This window comes from Phyllobates terribilis, unplaced genomic scaffold, assembly GCF_046119375.1.
Source record: "Phyllobates terribilis strain yellow unplaced genomic scaffold, ASM4611937v1 Scaffold_2__4_contigs__length_985480577, whole genome shotgun sequence".
NCBI lineage: Eukaryota > Metazoa > Chordata > Amphibia > Anura > Dendrobatidae > Phyllobates > Phyllobates terribilis.
The window spans coordinates 380,996,430-381,012,964 of record NW_027362762.1 but is presented as its reverse complement, the minus strand read 5'-3'; the positions used below and the strand labels follow the sequence as shown (position 1 = coordinate 381,012,964).

The 16,535-nt window shown below is 48.9% G+C and overlaps 1 long non-coding RNA gene across 1 annotated transcript in view; it reads left to right on the top strand.

Annotated features, from left to right (window-relative positions):
• LOC141252402 (uncharacterized) overlaps window positions 1-16,535 on the top strand; it is a 220,868-nt gene that overhangs the window by 159,639 nt on the left and 44,694 nt on the right. Inside the window, exon 2 of the long non-coding RNA XR_012313826.1 lies at window positions 1,401-1,510. This is a non-coding gene — a long non-coding RNA (uncharacterized lncRNA). The remainder of the gene's footprint in view (window positions 1-1,400; window positions 1,511-16,535) is intronic.

Genomic DNA, 16,535 nt, shown 5'->3' with positions numbered 1-16,535 from the left:
TACTTCAGATTTGTCTAATATGCCGACAGACAACACACTGTTCGACGGCAGATGACCCTGTCTGTCCACCTAATTATAGAGTCCCCTACCACCATCATCTGTCTGGCCTTTGCTGCACTCCTATTACCCTCTTTCCTACAGCAGTTGTCTTTCTCTTTGCTAGGAGCGACGTCCTGCTGTAGTGATCCCAGCCCTGGGCTTGCAATCCTAATATCAGCCAAACAGGTATATTTACTAGGTTGTGCCATATCAGGACTGGGCTCCCTGGCACTTTCCCCCTACCACTTTTTCTAACTGTTACGCAGTTACCTACTTCTGGGTCCTGATCTTCCCCACCTGCACGCTCCTTTATCCCAGCCAGCGAATGATCAGTGAGCTCTAAACTCTCCAGATTTGCAATGCTCCTGAGTGTTGTAAGCTGCAAATTTAGATCCATTACTTGAGATCCCAAACATGTAACATGCTGACATGGAGCGCAGATATCTTCACCCTCAAACGGCTGTTCAAGGCATGCATACAGTACATCTCACAAGACGCACACCTGGTAGCATTGTCTATGAAGCACATAATATTTGGAGATAAACCATACAGATAAAAGCAGAAAAACAATGGAAAACTAATAAGAAAACACCAGTCTATGCTCTAGTGTTAAATTATGATATTGTGTTTAACAATGCACTTTTCTGCAGCCCTGCATTTAAAATGCAGCCCCGCTTCACTTAGCTGCCCTCGCTTAGAGTCTGTGGAACTTGTAGTTCTCCAATGTTGTTTTAGCACAAAATTTGTAATTTTCACAAGGGGTAATAGGAAAAAATGAACCTCATAATTTGTTATCCAATGTCTCCGGAACATAGTAATATCCCATATATGGTTAAAAACTAATATTTAATAAACACAGAAATAACATCAAAAATTGGATTTTAAATTATAGTTTGTCTAACCATTTTTGTACTACGCACAATAGAGATCTCTCTTGACTAAGATTGAAAATAATAGAAAAAAATCCCCAAATCTCATTCATATCGTTTTAGGTTGATTAATAGAGAATCCTTTTAGATTTTCAAGCTTTGTCCTCTAAGGGGTTAAATGAACAAGCCACGAGAATATGCCCATTAAACGACTTATGAGTGATTACTGTGAAAATTTAAAAAAAAAATGGGGGGAATATATATTTATATTTTTTTCTTCCTTCATAATTATTTACCTTTTCATTTAGAGATTGTATATATAATTTTCATTTCTTTATTTGTATTATGATTATAAACTATTCATTTGTTGTTCTATTGTACGTCCGTGATTTTGAAACACGTCTTTTAAAAAACATTTGTGTTTTTTCTACACTTTCTCATCCTTGTCTTCGTCACCGCGCCCACCACTTTTTGTTTTCTTATTTTTTGCAGTTGTTTTAATGAACTGTTCTGTCGGCTTCAATGGGTAGAGCAGCAATCTATATGAGAAATAACACTTCACTACTACTCTCATCAGTGCCTGACCTGCACAACACCACCAGGTGAGCGGATTCCATCTACTCTTTCCTGTTTCTCATCACCAGGACTTCACCGTGGAGTGCTCCTATTTTGTCTTCTAAAAACGAATGTTTAGGCACATGGCAGGGCTCAGAAATGAAAGAACACTTTGATTTTGGAGCGCAAATTTGGCCACCATGTTGCATTTACAGAGCTCCTGAAATGCCTAAAAAGCAGAAACACAAATGACCCCCTTTGGGAAACTAAACCTCATGAAGCATTTATTTAGGGGCGTGGTGAGCATGTTTTAACCTACAAACTACACAGAATTTTGTAAGAATAAGCCATGAAAATAAGACATTTAAGGTTTTTTTCCTCTTAAATGTTACTTTAGCCTTTGTTGTAATTCACAAAATGTATAATAGGAGAAAATGCACCACACAATTTATGTAATTTTTACCAAACGTGGCAATATCCCATATGTGGTTGTGTAGCACCCCGAGGGCTCGGCTGCTACAGGGGTATTGCACCTCAAAGCAGAGGTGTGATATTCCACTCCCGGGTAAGGATGGAGTGTGGACCAGGACTCGTTTAGCTGCATGCACCACACACACCCCATTTCCGAGGGACAGGTCAACGGTGCTCCCACTAGACAGAAGTGCAGGCACGACAGCATCTGTCCCTGGCTGGAGTGGGGAGGGGGAAGCACACCCAGTGGTGTAGGAGCAGATAGGGGTGGGTCTCTGGGCATAGGTAGGAGCCCATTGTTTGCTAGTCACCTGGGCTCACACATAGAGGGAGGTATATAAGGTGGGCACCATCTTAGGACAGAGTCCAGTTCAGAGGAGAGTTGAGTTCAGTCAGGAGTTCAGCCAGAGAGGGCTGACAGGGACCTGTGGCTCAGTCTGGGCCCAGCTCCATAGGCAGGCCTGGAGTGGAGGCCAGAAACAGCAGAAAGATAGAGGAGAAAGAACGGAAAGGAAAGTAAGAAAGGAACTGGAACAGAGGAGAAAGGAAGCAAGGAACACAGAGAAAGGCCCAGAGACACGAGGACAGAAGGAACCCCATATTCCCAGGAGATACAGGGTGAAGGGTTGGCAGAGCAGGGTACCGGAACCCAAATTGGTGGAGGCAACAGATTCCTCAGCCAAAGACCGGAGGTTGTTACCACATCTTGGTGCGACCCCTCACTACATCCACCAGGAAAGCATACCGCATAGGGTCAGGGAAACCGGAGATAGGTTTCGCCAAGAGAAGGCCCGAGGGAGCTGGACAAAGGTGGGTCACTGGTGGGGACGGCCAGAGAAAGGAAAGGAAGGGAGCCCTGTGCCACGCTCTGGAATTGCCTGGGAGTTGGTCGAGTCCCTTGCCTGGTGAACGCAGCACGGCTCAGGCGGTCCCTCATGTGCACAAGTGACCAGAATAACAACTGTGAGTAAAGCATTGGAAACTGCAATTACAAGTCCCTGTGTTTCATCGCCGCACCAGCACCATTAGTACTGGGACGCTCCCACCATCACTACCATCATTCACTCTAGCTGCCCTGAGGCAATACTTCTCCCGTGGGGAGTCATCCCATTCTTGGCTGCGCATATAACATCAGCCTCAGCGGTCTGCAGCGCAGCGGCGGTCCCCACTGACCGCAATCCACGGGTGGCGTAGTCGGACAATTACAATACCAATAGACTGCCACTGGTTTGACCGCCCTGGGCACGGACCGGGTCACCGCCACGGAGGACTACAACCCCCAGTGATCCGGGTATCCCCCTGCACAGCACAGGCCCAGAGGGCGCGTCAGTTGTACACTACTGTAAGAACACATAGTGGGGATCAGATGGGGTAAAAAGCACTAATTGGCTTTTGGAAACCAGATTTAACTTGAATAAATTTTGGGCACCATTAGCCAAGCCCCCAAGGTTCCAGAATAGCAAAAAAGAACCCCCCCCCCAAAAAAAAAACAGGAAAATTGATCTAGGAATTTAAAGACTATTTTGAACCCACAAGTGCCTAACAGAATTTTATAACATTGTGCCCTGGAAATAATGTATAACATTTTATTGGTAAAAAATGTACTTTTTATTAGCTGCGAATACCGTATCTTTTCGACTATAAGACGCACTCAACCATAAGAAGCACCTAGGTTTTAGAGGAGGAAAATTGAAAAAAAAAATTGTGGTCATGATGCACTGTAAGGGGGGAGGAGGTCTGCTGCTGACAGTGTTATAGGGGTACCATACTGGTATGCATGGCACCACAACCCCCATCCTGGTATGCATGGCACTCAGGGGCGTACATAGAAATGGGGCCCCATAGTAGAAGCTCTAATTGGGCCCCCCAAATAAATAAAGAAATATTTGTCTGTGTCACAGAAGAGCAGATCTCACAACTTTCCAGCCTTTACATAGTAATTTTCCTCCTGATAAAGTCCTAGATCCCTCTTTCATTTCCCCATAAAGTATGATGCCAACAAAAGTGCCCCCCAAACACAGTATGATACCCCCATGGTGCATTCCTCCACATTAGCCTCCACATGCACAGTATAATGACCCTACAGTACCCCACTTCAACTCCCAAGGCAAAGTATGGTGACACCAACACAGTATGATCCCCCAACTGTGACCCCCACAGAGCCCTCCATACACTATAATGGGCTTACATACAGTATAATGGCCTGCACTAGCCCTCCAAACAGTATAATGGCCCCCCACATAGCCCTCAAAATATAATGGCCCCACATAGCCTTCCATAGAGTATAATACGCCACTGATAATCCTCCATATAGTATAATGCGCCCCCATAATCCTCCATATAGTATAATGCGCCCCCCCATAATCCTCCATATAGTATAATGAACTTCCCATGGTCCTCCATAGAATATAATTCACTCCCCACAGTCCTCCATACAGTATATTACACACCCCATAGGGTAAAATGCAGCCCCCATATAGCATAATGCACCCACAGTCCTGCAGTATTATGGGCACCACGTGCTCACTGATTTTTAAAATAACATATATTTTAATTAAGCCGACCCGAGTATATGCTGAGGCCCCTAATTTTACTACAAAAAAACTGGAAAAACGTATTGACTCGAGTGTAAGTGTAGCACCCTGAGGATTCGGCTGCTACAGGAGTATTGCACCTCAACCCAGAGGTGTGATATTCCACTCCCGGGTAAGGATGGAGTGTGGATCTGAGCTCGGTAGGCTGCATGCACTACACACATCCCATTTCCGGGGAACAGACCAACGGTACTCCCACTTAGAAATGTGCAGGTACGACCGAGTCTGTTCCTGGCTGGAGTGGGAGGGGGGTGGTACATCCCAAGTAGTGTAGGGGCAGATAGGGGGATCAGCCTGGGTAAAGATAGGAGCTCATTGGGTGCTGGTCACCTGAGCTCACACATAGAGGGTGTATATAAGGTGGGCACCATCAAAGATCAGGGTCAGATGCAGAGAACAAGTCAGTTGGAGACAGCAAGACAGCTGCAGAGGAGCAGACAGCAAGCAGAGAGGAAGTCAGCCTGCAGCAAGAGAGAAGAAAGACAAAGACCCAGAGTGAGAGAGGAGAAAAGAGAGAGACCCAGAGCACAGAAGAGAAGGACTCTGAGATCCCAACTAAAAGCACCGGGTGAAGAGTCGGCATCAGGGTACCGGAACCCAAGCTGGTGGGGGTAAAAACATTCCCCAGCCAGAGACCGGAGACCGTGGGCAGCGTCTGCCACGGTCACCCATCACATCCACCCCGAAGGCACACCACATGAAGGGTCAGGGAACCCAGGGCCAAGGGTGTCCCAACAGAAGGCCCGAGGGAGCTGGACCCAGGTGGATTACTGGTGGGGACGGCCAGAGAACGGGACAGAAAGAGAGCTCAGGGCCACGCTCCGGACTTGTTTGGGGGTTGGCTGGATCCAGGACCTGGTGGACGCAGCACGGCTCGGGTGGTCACTAGCAGCTGGAGTGACCAGTACAACATCTGCAGTAAGTAAACACCCTTAACTGCACAACCCGACTCTGTCTTCACTGCCGTCTGCACTACACCACCACAACCCCCATCCTCTGCGCCTGTCCCCTCTGAGGCTATACCCCTCCCGTTGGGGGTTATCCCACCAAGCTGCGCACCCACCATCAGCCTCAGCGGACCCTGCTGCAGCGGCGGCCACAGTGACCGCATCACAACGGGTGGCGTAGTCGACACAAAAGAACTCTTAATAACATCTGTAGGACTGCCACATAACACTGAGCTTGACGCCCTGGGCACGGGGCCGGGTCACAGCCGCTCGGAGACTACAACCCCCCATCTGATCCGGTGCCGGGTATTCCCCTCAAAAAGGAATATGTCCCAGGGGGCGCGTCAACTTTGGCGTAGTCGGCAGGATTACGTGCCCGCAACACCCGGGTACTGCGTGCCTGAAGAAAAGTGCAAGTTTACCTCAGAAAGAAGTCTCCCGCCGGTTCCGGAGGGTCCACGCCATCGGACTCCATCACCAGTCGTTTCCCGCCGATTGTCCGCCATTTCCAACTTGTTCCCGCCATCTGCAGAGTTTCCCGCCACTGGGCGACGATTCCCGCCATTTCCAAAGGTTTCCCGCCTTGGAAGAGCGGACGCCATTATGGGCGTGCCAGAGGATGGCGAGAGGCCACCTCCCATCGTGGGCCAGGACCGAAAATGGCGCCAAAAGTGGAAACCGCCCCCACCAACAGAGACTGTGATGCTGGAGGTGTCTGTCAGCGTGAAAGAACTACCCCTGGAGCTGACAGTCACCGAGTTGCCCCGGGACCGCCCTCGAAGTGGGAGGAGACGAGAGAAAAGAACAAAGATGGGTGCCGCCTGGAGCAGTCTGGAGCGAGCGCACCCGGAGACAAGAAGTCTGGAGAGGAGTAGCAGAGAAGCTCACCCGGAGATGTCCAGAGAGCAGAGCAGCACCGGCCCGCTGGCCAGGAGCCTGCTGGAAGAAGAGCAGAGCAGCACCGACCCGTTGGTCAGGAGCCTGCTGGACACCACGACCCCACTAGGCCTAGTGGAGGTCCTTGCACAGCTCCCCCGAGACCGGGAGTGTGCACAGACCGCTCTGGAGGGCCTCGCAAGGAGGATGGCCCGCGTGCAGCGAGAGACGTTGGCGGAGTGGAGCCGTGAGATGGCCCAGCAGACCGAGACCTGTCAGCGGAGCACGCCACCCAAGACGAGGAGACAGACCGCCTCTGAGGATGGCGCGGGAGGACTGAAGGCCGGAGACTGCGCCGAGAAGGGAGCCGAACGAGTGGAGGCAGGTAAAGGGGACGTCTATACCCCAAACCGGGAAACCGCGTACCTGCCCCAGCTCCCCGTCGCAGAGCCCGAAGTCTATCCTGCCGTGCCCGTCGCTGCAACGTCACCGCCGCAGACTAGGCCTCAAACGGGAGCCGCGACCCCTGTGACGTCACACGCCTCGACCCCGAGCGTGACCAAGCAGGAAGTACCACCAGCCTGGTCGCAAGGCCTAGTACCCCCGGGCGCCGCAATACCAACAGCGCCCCCTACCTCCGCGGAGCCTCCGGCCTGGCCGCAAGGCCAGGTAGCCCAGGGCGCCGCCGTATTAACGGTGCCCTTCACCTTCCAGGTGCCCCAGACCTGGCCGCAAGGCCTGGGCAACCCGGGCGCCACCACCACCGCGCCCATAAGACCTAAAGTGCCGCATCTGGGAGAGGACCTGTACGCCCAGCATACGTGCCCGGATGGGCAGCCATTTATATGGCCACCGGAGTTCCACCATCCCCGACTCCGGAGAGAGAGACCCCTGGATGAACCCCTGATTCCGGCTCCGAAGCCCGTGATAAGGATCTCGCCCCCGCTAGCAGAAGCGCAGTTTGAGTGGGACCCCACCGGAGAAGATCTCATGGGGTTCACTCAAGAGACTCGGGCAGCCGCAGCGGAGCGTGCAGAGTGCTGCCGCCAGCAGCTCGAGGTCTTTGAGAGGGAGCGGAGAGAGAGGCGGGTCCGGGAACAACAAGCCCAGATAAGGAGCGCGGAGCAGAAGAGCCGGGCCAGGAGAGACCCCCGTGCAGCGCATTGCCCCCGCACCATCGGGACAGTGATCAAGTTCAACCAGCAGCATGGGTGGGGCTTCATCAGAGACCACAACACCCCCGGCGACGTTTTTGTAACGCGCAGAGACGTTGAGTCCCATCTGCCGGAGGGGCACAGAGGTCGTGACCTTTATATCGGGGACGAGGTCACCTTTACCCGGCACAAGTGTGCCAAAGGACCTTACGCCCTCCACGTACACCGCCTGACGGAGGAGGAGTTGCGGTGCGAGGAGGAGGAGCAAGAGGACCCGGACGGGTCTGAAGTTACCACCAGCTATAAGCAAAGAGCAGGAGGAAGACGCCGTTGAGTGCGGCAGAGCAGGTGCTGTAAATAAGTTACCCAATCGGGGTATAAAGAAACTGAAACTGTTGCTACATAAATATAGTCCCCGTTGGGACCAGCAAGTGTGAACTGTTTACCCGTTTATCCCTTAATCCCACAGGCTGAGGACTGTGAGCAGCCATTCCCTTTCCCTCCTTACCTGGCCGAGGACTGAGAGCGGCCAACTTCCCCTGTATATAGTTGCGCGTCCTAAAGCGCCCCCTACCGGTTTTATAGGAAAACCATTTTTCTAGAAAGACTGTCGCACTTTGCCCGGTCAACAGTTGCACAGTGACCGGAACCAGAAACAAGAGACGACGAGAATGTTATATGAAAAGTTTTATATATATATAATGTTTTATATGTTTTATATGTTTATAAAAATTTGTATGTTTTGGTGATGTTTTATGTCTTACAGCCCGAGGACGTGCTGTGATTTACCAGGGGGGAATGTAGCACCCTGAGGATTCGGCTGCTACAGGAGTATTGCACCTCAACCCAGAGGTGTGATATTCCACTCCCGGGTAAGGATGGAGTGTGGATCTGAGCTCGGTAGGCTGCATGCACTACACACATCCCATTTCCGGGGAACAGACCAACGGTACTCCCACTTAGAAATGTGCAGGTACGACCGAGTCTGTTCCTGGCTGGAGTGGGAGGGGGGTGGTACATCCCAAGTAGTGTAGGGGCAGATAGGGGGAGCAGCCTGGGTAAAGATAGGAGCTCATTGGGTGCTGGTCACCTGAGCTCACACATAGAGGGTGTATATAAGGTGGGCACCATCAAAGATCAGGGTCAGATGCAGAGAACAAGTCAGTTGGAGACAGCAAGACAGCTGCAGAGGAGCAGACAGCAAGCAGAGAGGAAGTCAGCCTGCAGCAAGAGAGAAGAAAGACAAAGACCCAGAGTGAGAGAGGAGAAAAGAGAGAGACCCAGAGCACAGAAGAGAAGGACTCTGAGATCCCAACTAAAAGCACCGGGTGAAGAGTCGGCATCAGGGTACCGGAACCCAAGCTGGTGGGGGTAAAAACATTCCCCAGCCAGAGACCGGAGACCGTGGGCAGCGTCTGCCACGGTCACCCATCACATCCACCCCGAAGGCACACCACATGAAGGGTCAGGGAACCCAGGGCCAAGGGTGTCCCAACAGAAGGCCCGAGGGAGCTGGACCTAGGTGGATTACTGGTGGGGACGGCCAGAGAACGGGACAGAAAGAGAGCTCAGGGCCACGCTCCGGACTTGTTTGGGGGTTGGCTGGATCCAGGACCTGGTGGACGCAGCACGGCTCGGGTGGTCACTAGCAGCTGGAGTGACCAGTACAACATCTGCAGTAAGTAAACACCCTTAACTGCACAACCCGACTCTGTCTTCACTGCCGTCTGCACTACACCACCACAACCCCCATCCTCTGCGCCTGTCCCCTCTGAGGCTATACCCCTCCCGTTGGGGGTTATCCCACCAAGCTGCGCACCCACCATCAGCCTCAGCGGACCCTGCTGCAGCGGCGGCCACAGTGACCGCATCACAACGGGTGGCGTAGTCGACACAAAAGAACTCTTAATAACATCTGTAGGACTGCCACATAACACTGAGCTTGACGCCCTGGGCACGGGGCCGGGTCACAGCCGCTCGGAGACTACAACCCCCCATCTGATCCGGTGCCGGGTATTCCCCTCAAAAAGGAATATGTCCCAGGGGGCGCGTCATAAGCCTAGGGTTGGAAATGCAGCAGCTAATAGTAAGCTTCCCAATCCTGGTACGTATGGCACCCCTCATCCCCCAATCCTGGTACGTATGGCACCCCTCATCCCCCAATCCTGGTACGTATGGCACCCCTCATCCCCCAATCCTGGTATGTGTGGCCTCCTCAATCCCCCAATCCTGGTACTGTATGTGTGGCCTCCTCAATCCCCTAATCATGGTATGTGTGGCCTCCTCAATCCCCCAATCCTGGTATGTGTGGCCTCCTCAATCCCCCAATCCTGGTATGTGTGGCCTCCTCAATCCCCCAATCCTGGTACTGTATGTGTGGCCTCCTCAATCCCCTAATCATGGTATGTGTGGCCTCCTCAATCCCCTAATCATGGTATGTGTGGCCTCCTCAATCCCCCAATCCTGGTATGTGTGGCCTCCTCAATCCCCCAATCCTGGTATGTGTGGCCTCCTCAATCCCCCAATCCTGGTATGTGTGGCCTCCTCAATCCCCCAATCCTGGTATGTGTGGCCTCCTCAATCCCCCAATCCTGGTATGTGTGGCCTCCTCAATCCCCCAATCCTGGTATGTGTGGCCTCCTCAATCCCCCAATCCTGGTATGTGTGGCCTCCTCAATCCCCCAATCCTGGTATGCGTGGCCTCCTCAATCCCCCAATCCTGGTATGCGTGGCCTCCTCAATCCCCCAATCTTGGTATGTGTGGACCCCCCAAACCCCCAATCCTGGTATATATGGCCCCCTCATCCCCCAATCACTGCACACACAAAAAAATAAACACTAATACTCACCTTCCTTCCTCACCTCTCCTCCAGCGCTACGTCCTGTCTGCTGCAGCTCATGTCGACATCTGAGCAACGCGCTTTCTCAGATCCCGAGGTGAGCTGCTGCTGCCGGCATATTCACTCCTCTCCACGCCAGGACTATGGGCGTGGAGAAGCGTGAATATGCATTCTCTTTAGTAGCAGGCACTGACAGCAGGAGCCGCGGCTCAGCGCTCCTCCGTGCCCGCTACTAAAGAGAATGAATATTCCCTCTTCTCCACGCCCATGGGAGTGGAGAAGAGGGAATATTCATGTCACTTTAGCAGCGGGCACACGTGATAGCTGCTTCAGCGGCTACTGTGTGTGCTCCGCTCTGCCGCAACCTCCCTGCCCCCACCACTATCCACCAATACTCACCTATACAACTCGTCCCCACGCTGCTTGGGTCCCCCCGCTGCTTGGGGCCCATCGGCTCACGGGCCCCCCGCGGTCACGGGCCCCATAGCAGTGGCGTGGTCTGCCGCCATTGGCGGTACGCCACTGATGGCACCCCTATCCCCATCACGCTGCACACATGAAAAAATATATAGGAGTCTACTCACCTCGGCTCTGCTCCAGCGCTCATCCTGTTCTGATGCCAGCACTGATCTGACTGTGAGCAGCGCATGACATCACTGCCATGCGCACACAGTGTCAGCCGCAACTGCCGCTCCTACAGTGGCCGGCGATCACGTGTGCACGCTACTAAAGGGAATGAATATTTTGGGAATGGCCTAGAGCATAGTATAAATATGAAGATAGCATTTTACTGAAAGTGATCAAAAAACGTTATGTACCCCTAAATGCTAGGAATGCCAAAATTTTGGAGGAAATGTGTCTTATAGTCCGAAAAATACGATATTTAATTTGCGCAAGATTAATAGGTGAAAATGGATCGTAGAATTTGTTGCACAATTTCTAACCGACGCAGTCATACCCCATGTGTAGACAGAAACTGTCACGATTCCACCACTCACTGTTCCCTGGATGCAATAAGGGACAGCTCAACCGCCCTATAGAATTATGGTCATGCTACGCTGTCAGTATTGTGAGTGACAGCTCAGCTGTCCAGTCTGGTGCAGGGGCGTGCTAGGCTGTCAGTATTGTGAGTGATGGTCCAGCCGCCAATCAGGGCAGGGGAGTGCTGGGTTTCTTCCAAGTGTCTCCCCTTCTAGGTGATTTCTTGGCTATTTAGCTCGCTGTCAGTGTCTGATTATTGCGAGTAGCTTTAGCTCAGTGGTGTGTGTGTGTGTGTGTGAGCCTTTCCAGTGCTCTGTTTCTGATCTTTTGCTGCCCAACATTGGACCTTGATTTTGACCATCTATTTGCCTAGCCCCTTTGTCTTGATCCGCTACCTTCCCGGAATTCTCACCTCGGATTGTGACCCGACTATGCCTTTGTCTTACCCAGCTGTTTATGACTAGCTCTCTTATTATCTGACCCTGGACCTCTTGATTACCCTTTCTCACAGCTTGTCCGTGAGTAGTGACTCAGTCACATTTATGACTCTGTTTCAGAGAATCTACTGTTTGGCCACGCAGCAGGGCTGAGAAAATGGTAGTGCTATTTTGCTTTTGGAGCACAGATTTAGCGAGAATAGTTTGCATGTTACATTTGCAGAGCCCCTAAAGTGCCAGAATAGCAGAAAACCCTCAAAAGTGCGTCCACATAGGAAATTATACCACTCAATGAATTAATCTACAGCTGCAGTGATTTTTTTTTGCCTCATAGATGTTTTTAAACTGCAACATCAACTTTTTGGGGTTTTTTTCTGGAAAATTGCAAATATGCCAGTTTAATGTTCATACGTTGTGTCCAGCTTATGCTTCTGGAGACATGAACACACCCCATAAATTAAGTGGGCTGTCCCTACTGTAGCAATGCCACACATGTGGACGAAAACTGTGGCTGTGGAATCCTGTGGGGCCCAAAAGGGAGGGAGTCATTTGGATTTTGGAGCACAGATTTCACTAGATTTAATTTAAGAAAGGCTTGTCAGTTTTACGAAGCTTTTTTGCTACCTGTAATGTTGAAATCAACTATATTTACATTAAGATGACGAACCTGAATGGCGATTTGTTATTTGCGGGATACGTTGAAGTTTTTATTCCTAGCATTTAGGGGTACATAACGTTTTTTGATCACTTTCAGTAAAATGCTATCTTCATATTTATACTATGCTCTAGGCCATGCATTCACCTCAGGGTTTTCAGCTGAACTCCCCAAAAATCTTATTCACATGAAATCCCCGACAGAAACACTGACTATAATGAGTTAGGGGACTTTCACACATCAGTGTTTCGAGTACGTGTGGTGTCCGTTTCCACACGTATTCAAGACACTGATACACGTAGACCTATTCAAATGAATGGGTCCGTGCACGTCCGTGTGTTTCCACGGACCGTGTGTCTGTGGACAAGAAACGCTGACATGCTCGTTTTTTTTTCTCACAGCATGGGCTGCAAAATGTCTTGTACACGTGGAGACTGATGACACACAGATGACACACGGATGTCATCCATGTGATATGTACCAGCAGTTGTATTCTACTCACACTGACTCCTGGTGTAAAAATAAAATAAAAAATCCTCATACTCACCTGTCTTAAGTGTCCCCCTCTGTAATCCATCTGACCGCTCACGCCGAGGAGCCAGGGGGAATGTCTCACTGCAGCGAGCGGGCCCCTGCTCTATTCTGAGCTCAGTGAGTGACAGGACACAGCTCGCTGTAGTGAGCCATTCTCCCTGGATCCTCAGCATCCAGCGGGGGACACTTAGGACAGATAAGATAAAAAAAATCCTTATACTTATTCTTATATTTACAGGTTTTGGACACAGTGAGAGCAGAATAGTACTCTCAACATTGTCCCCTGCTGGTGCTGATCGTAGCACCAGCAGGGGACAATGATGAGGGCAGCGTTCAGCACTGGGAACTTGGGAACAGCGCTAACTGTACCGCTGATTCCCAGACGCCGGTACATGTGATACTGATGCGGCACATGGTTGACACACGTATGCCACACATATCAGCCACACATATCATACACACGGACACACGTACACAAATATCTCCGGTACTGTTTTTTCCAGTACTGGAAATATCCGGACGTGTGAAAGAGGCCTTAGATTAATTCATTTTGACCTTCTTTTGGTGTCTGTTCCAGTGTCATGTCATTTTAAACATGCATACAACTGTGGTCAACCACACTTGTGCTCAAAAAAGATTCCTAAACAACAAGAGGGGCACCAAGGTCTGATCCAATAGACAAGTGTAAAGGTGAGGAGGTAAGTAACTGCTCACCTTTTGGGGTACCAAACGCAATATGGTCTTATCCAATAGACAAGTGAAAAGGTGAGGAGGTAAGTAACTGCTCAAATTTTGGGGTACCAAACGCAATATGGTCTTATCCAATAGACAAGTAAAAAGGTGAAGAGGTAAGTAACTGCTCACCTTTTGGGGTTGTGTAACCCACAACTGAGGAATCAAATGGATAACTGCTGCTGCAGCACTCTCAGAGCAGGAGACGCTGCCATGCTGAACCAGTGCTTGAAGCATAGGAGTGGTGATCTGCACTGCTGATAAGGTAATGCCAATAAAAGTCCAGAATACTTTGTCCAGGACATACAATTTGGTTTGTGGTAATTTTTGTGGTTCTCCTGATGAAGAAGTTAGTCTAACTTCAAAATGCGTTGAAAATAAGCTGCATTGTCTGTCCTGCACAACATCTGGATTTTTATTGGGATTACCTTATGATAATAGTCATATAAATACTATAATTATAACACTTGAAAGTATATGGGATCCCTATGCATATGAGAGAGGGATCTGCCCTGTTGTAAGAGTGTGCTGTATTTAAATATGCAAATTTGTCTCTTCAGAGAGGAAGAGGACTTTAACTATAGTGCCACCTATTGGAAGTGGCAATCCTACAAGTCACTATCAACCCTTTAATAAGCCTTGCAATATGACTTAGGATAAAAGACAAATCAGAATCTCAATTTGCAGACATGGGGTTTTGAGGTATTGCCCCTCATCAGTGCAAAATATGAGATCTGATTTGGCTTGGTGAAAAATTTAGATTCTAATTTGGCTTTTATTCTAAGTCCTATTTCAAGGCTCATTAAAGGGTCAATATTAACTTGTAGGATTGCTACTTCTAATAGCTGAGAAGCTCTGGAGAGGGACAGAAGCGCACACAAAATAGGGCAATACCATCTGGAAAGAGATAGGTATAATCGATGGTAGCACTCACCTAAGGGTGTTGTGTGCAGGCATAACACCTATAAATGCATGAAAAGCCGCTTCTTCCAGAGGTATTGGGCAAAAATGGAAGCTGGCACGTTTAGGCGGGCTACACTGCGGGAATGAAGAGCCTTAGGATTCCATATTGTGTTTTAGACCTTTAAGAAAGGCGTCAGAAATGCATTTGTATTAATAATAAAAACCATTTTGGAATCCCAAGGCTCTACATTCCCACAGCGCAGCCCGACGAAGCGTGCCTGCTTTCATTTTTGCCATATACTTCCAATAGGTGGCACAAGAGTTCAAGTCCTCCCTCTCTGAAGAGACAATTTACATATTTAATTTCCCAGAGGAGCATGCAAGGCATTTAAGTCTCCTCATACTGGCATGTCAGACCTGGCATATCACTCTCCACAAGGATAAAACTTAACCCTTAGATCCCAGTATTTAAATAAAAATTCTGGCTCACAGGCTTGCAGTTTCTATTCATGCCCTGGCCAAATAATTAAACAATTCAAGTGGAACATAAGCAATTGTTAGTTCTCAATGATATTTTGTGCTCCAGTCGCCTGGAACAATGGCTTACAGAACATTCTGACAATGTTTGCTTAGCCTTGGTTTATTTCGGTTGATACAAAATATGATTTACTGACTGGTATAGAGGTGGCATATATCAAGTAATTTAACATACTGGAAAACTATGGATTGTATTAGCTGTACTGAATATTTTCTTTATCATCCTGATAATTAAAGAACGGGATAAGTGTAAGACATAAAGAATCACAGTTCCTGATAGCTTTTAGCAGTTGATACATTGATAAATAATTATATGAAATAGAAAGTGTGATCAGCTCACCTATGGACGAGTGCATGGGATCCCAATTCCAAAGGAGAAACCGTCCACAAATAGAGGTTCATCCAGCACTTCGAATAAAATAGAAAACTTTTATTTCTTCATTTTAAAAACATAAGTTACAAAAATATTTGGACATCATCAGTACATTGGCAAAATCATTGGAGGAAAAAGTCCTAGAGAGAATTATGGTCTAGGTTGAACCATTTCGAAGTGATACTTCTTGCTCATAACTTAAGGTGAGAATAAAACCCAAGCAAGATATAAAATTCTTTGCTAATGAGATACATTACAAAGTTTCTTACATTTGCTTGTACTTGTTAGTCGTGCACGGTTTTCAGTCACCTTGCAGCTCCAAAATGGCTACCACGAACAGGCTTGTTGCAAGATATTCTGTTTCCCAGGTGTAGTCCTGGCCTTTACCCTTTAACCCCTGTACAGGGATCTGGACTTACAAAGTGGTTCCCGGGCTAGGGCCAAAAAGTCAGCTTCTGTTTGGTGGCACAAACTAGCAAGAAGGATAGTCAGGTAGCCGAGTCAGAGCCAGGAGGTCATGTCAGGAATAGAGTCATAAAACAAGTGTGTAGTCAAATGTCATGCCGAGGTCCAAGAACTGGAATAATCAGGGCAAAACACAGGAGCAAAGCACAGAGGTGTGTTCCAGGATAGCAGAACTATTGACTGGCAGTGGGAAATGACTCTCTGGTTTATATAGACTAGCTCCATCCAGTGCTGACAGCAGATAGAAACCCAAATTAAGAAGATTAACTCCATAGCTTCTGGACTGGCCAGAGCAACAGGCCCCAGGAATAATATATGATTGATGCCATTAAGCATCACCTGCAACAAACGTGCGGCGTAGCCAAGCATCAGAAGCCGTAACCGTCAGAGATATTACAGTACTTCTGATTTATGCAGAGTTTGTTGACATTACAATTCCATTTTAACCGGTTATTTAAGGGATTCCGACAGAAAAATGTGAATTGAAACATCTCAGATAAGGTAAAAATGTTACCTTTATCACACTAGATGGATCTGTGTTGTAGACTAATATAAAACATTCCTGGGACTAAA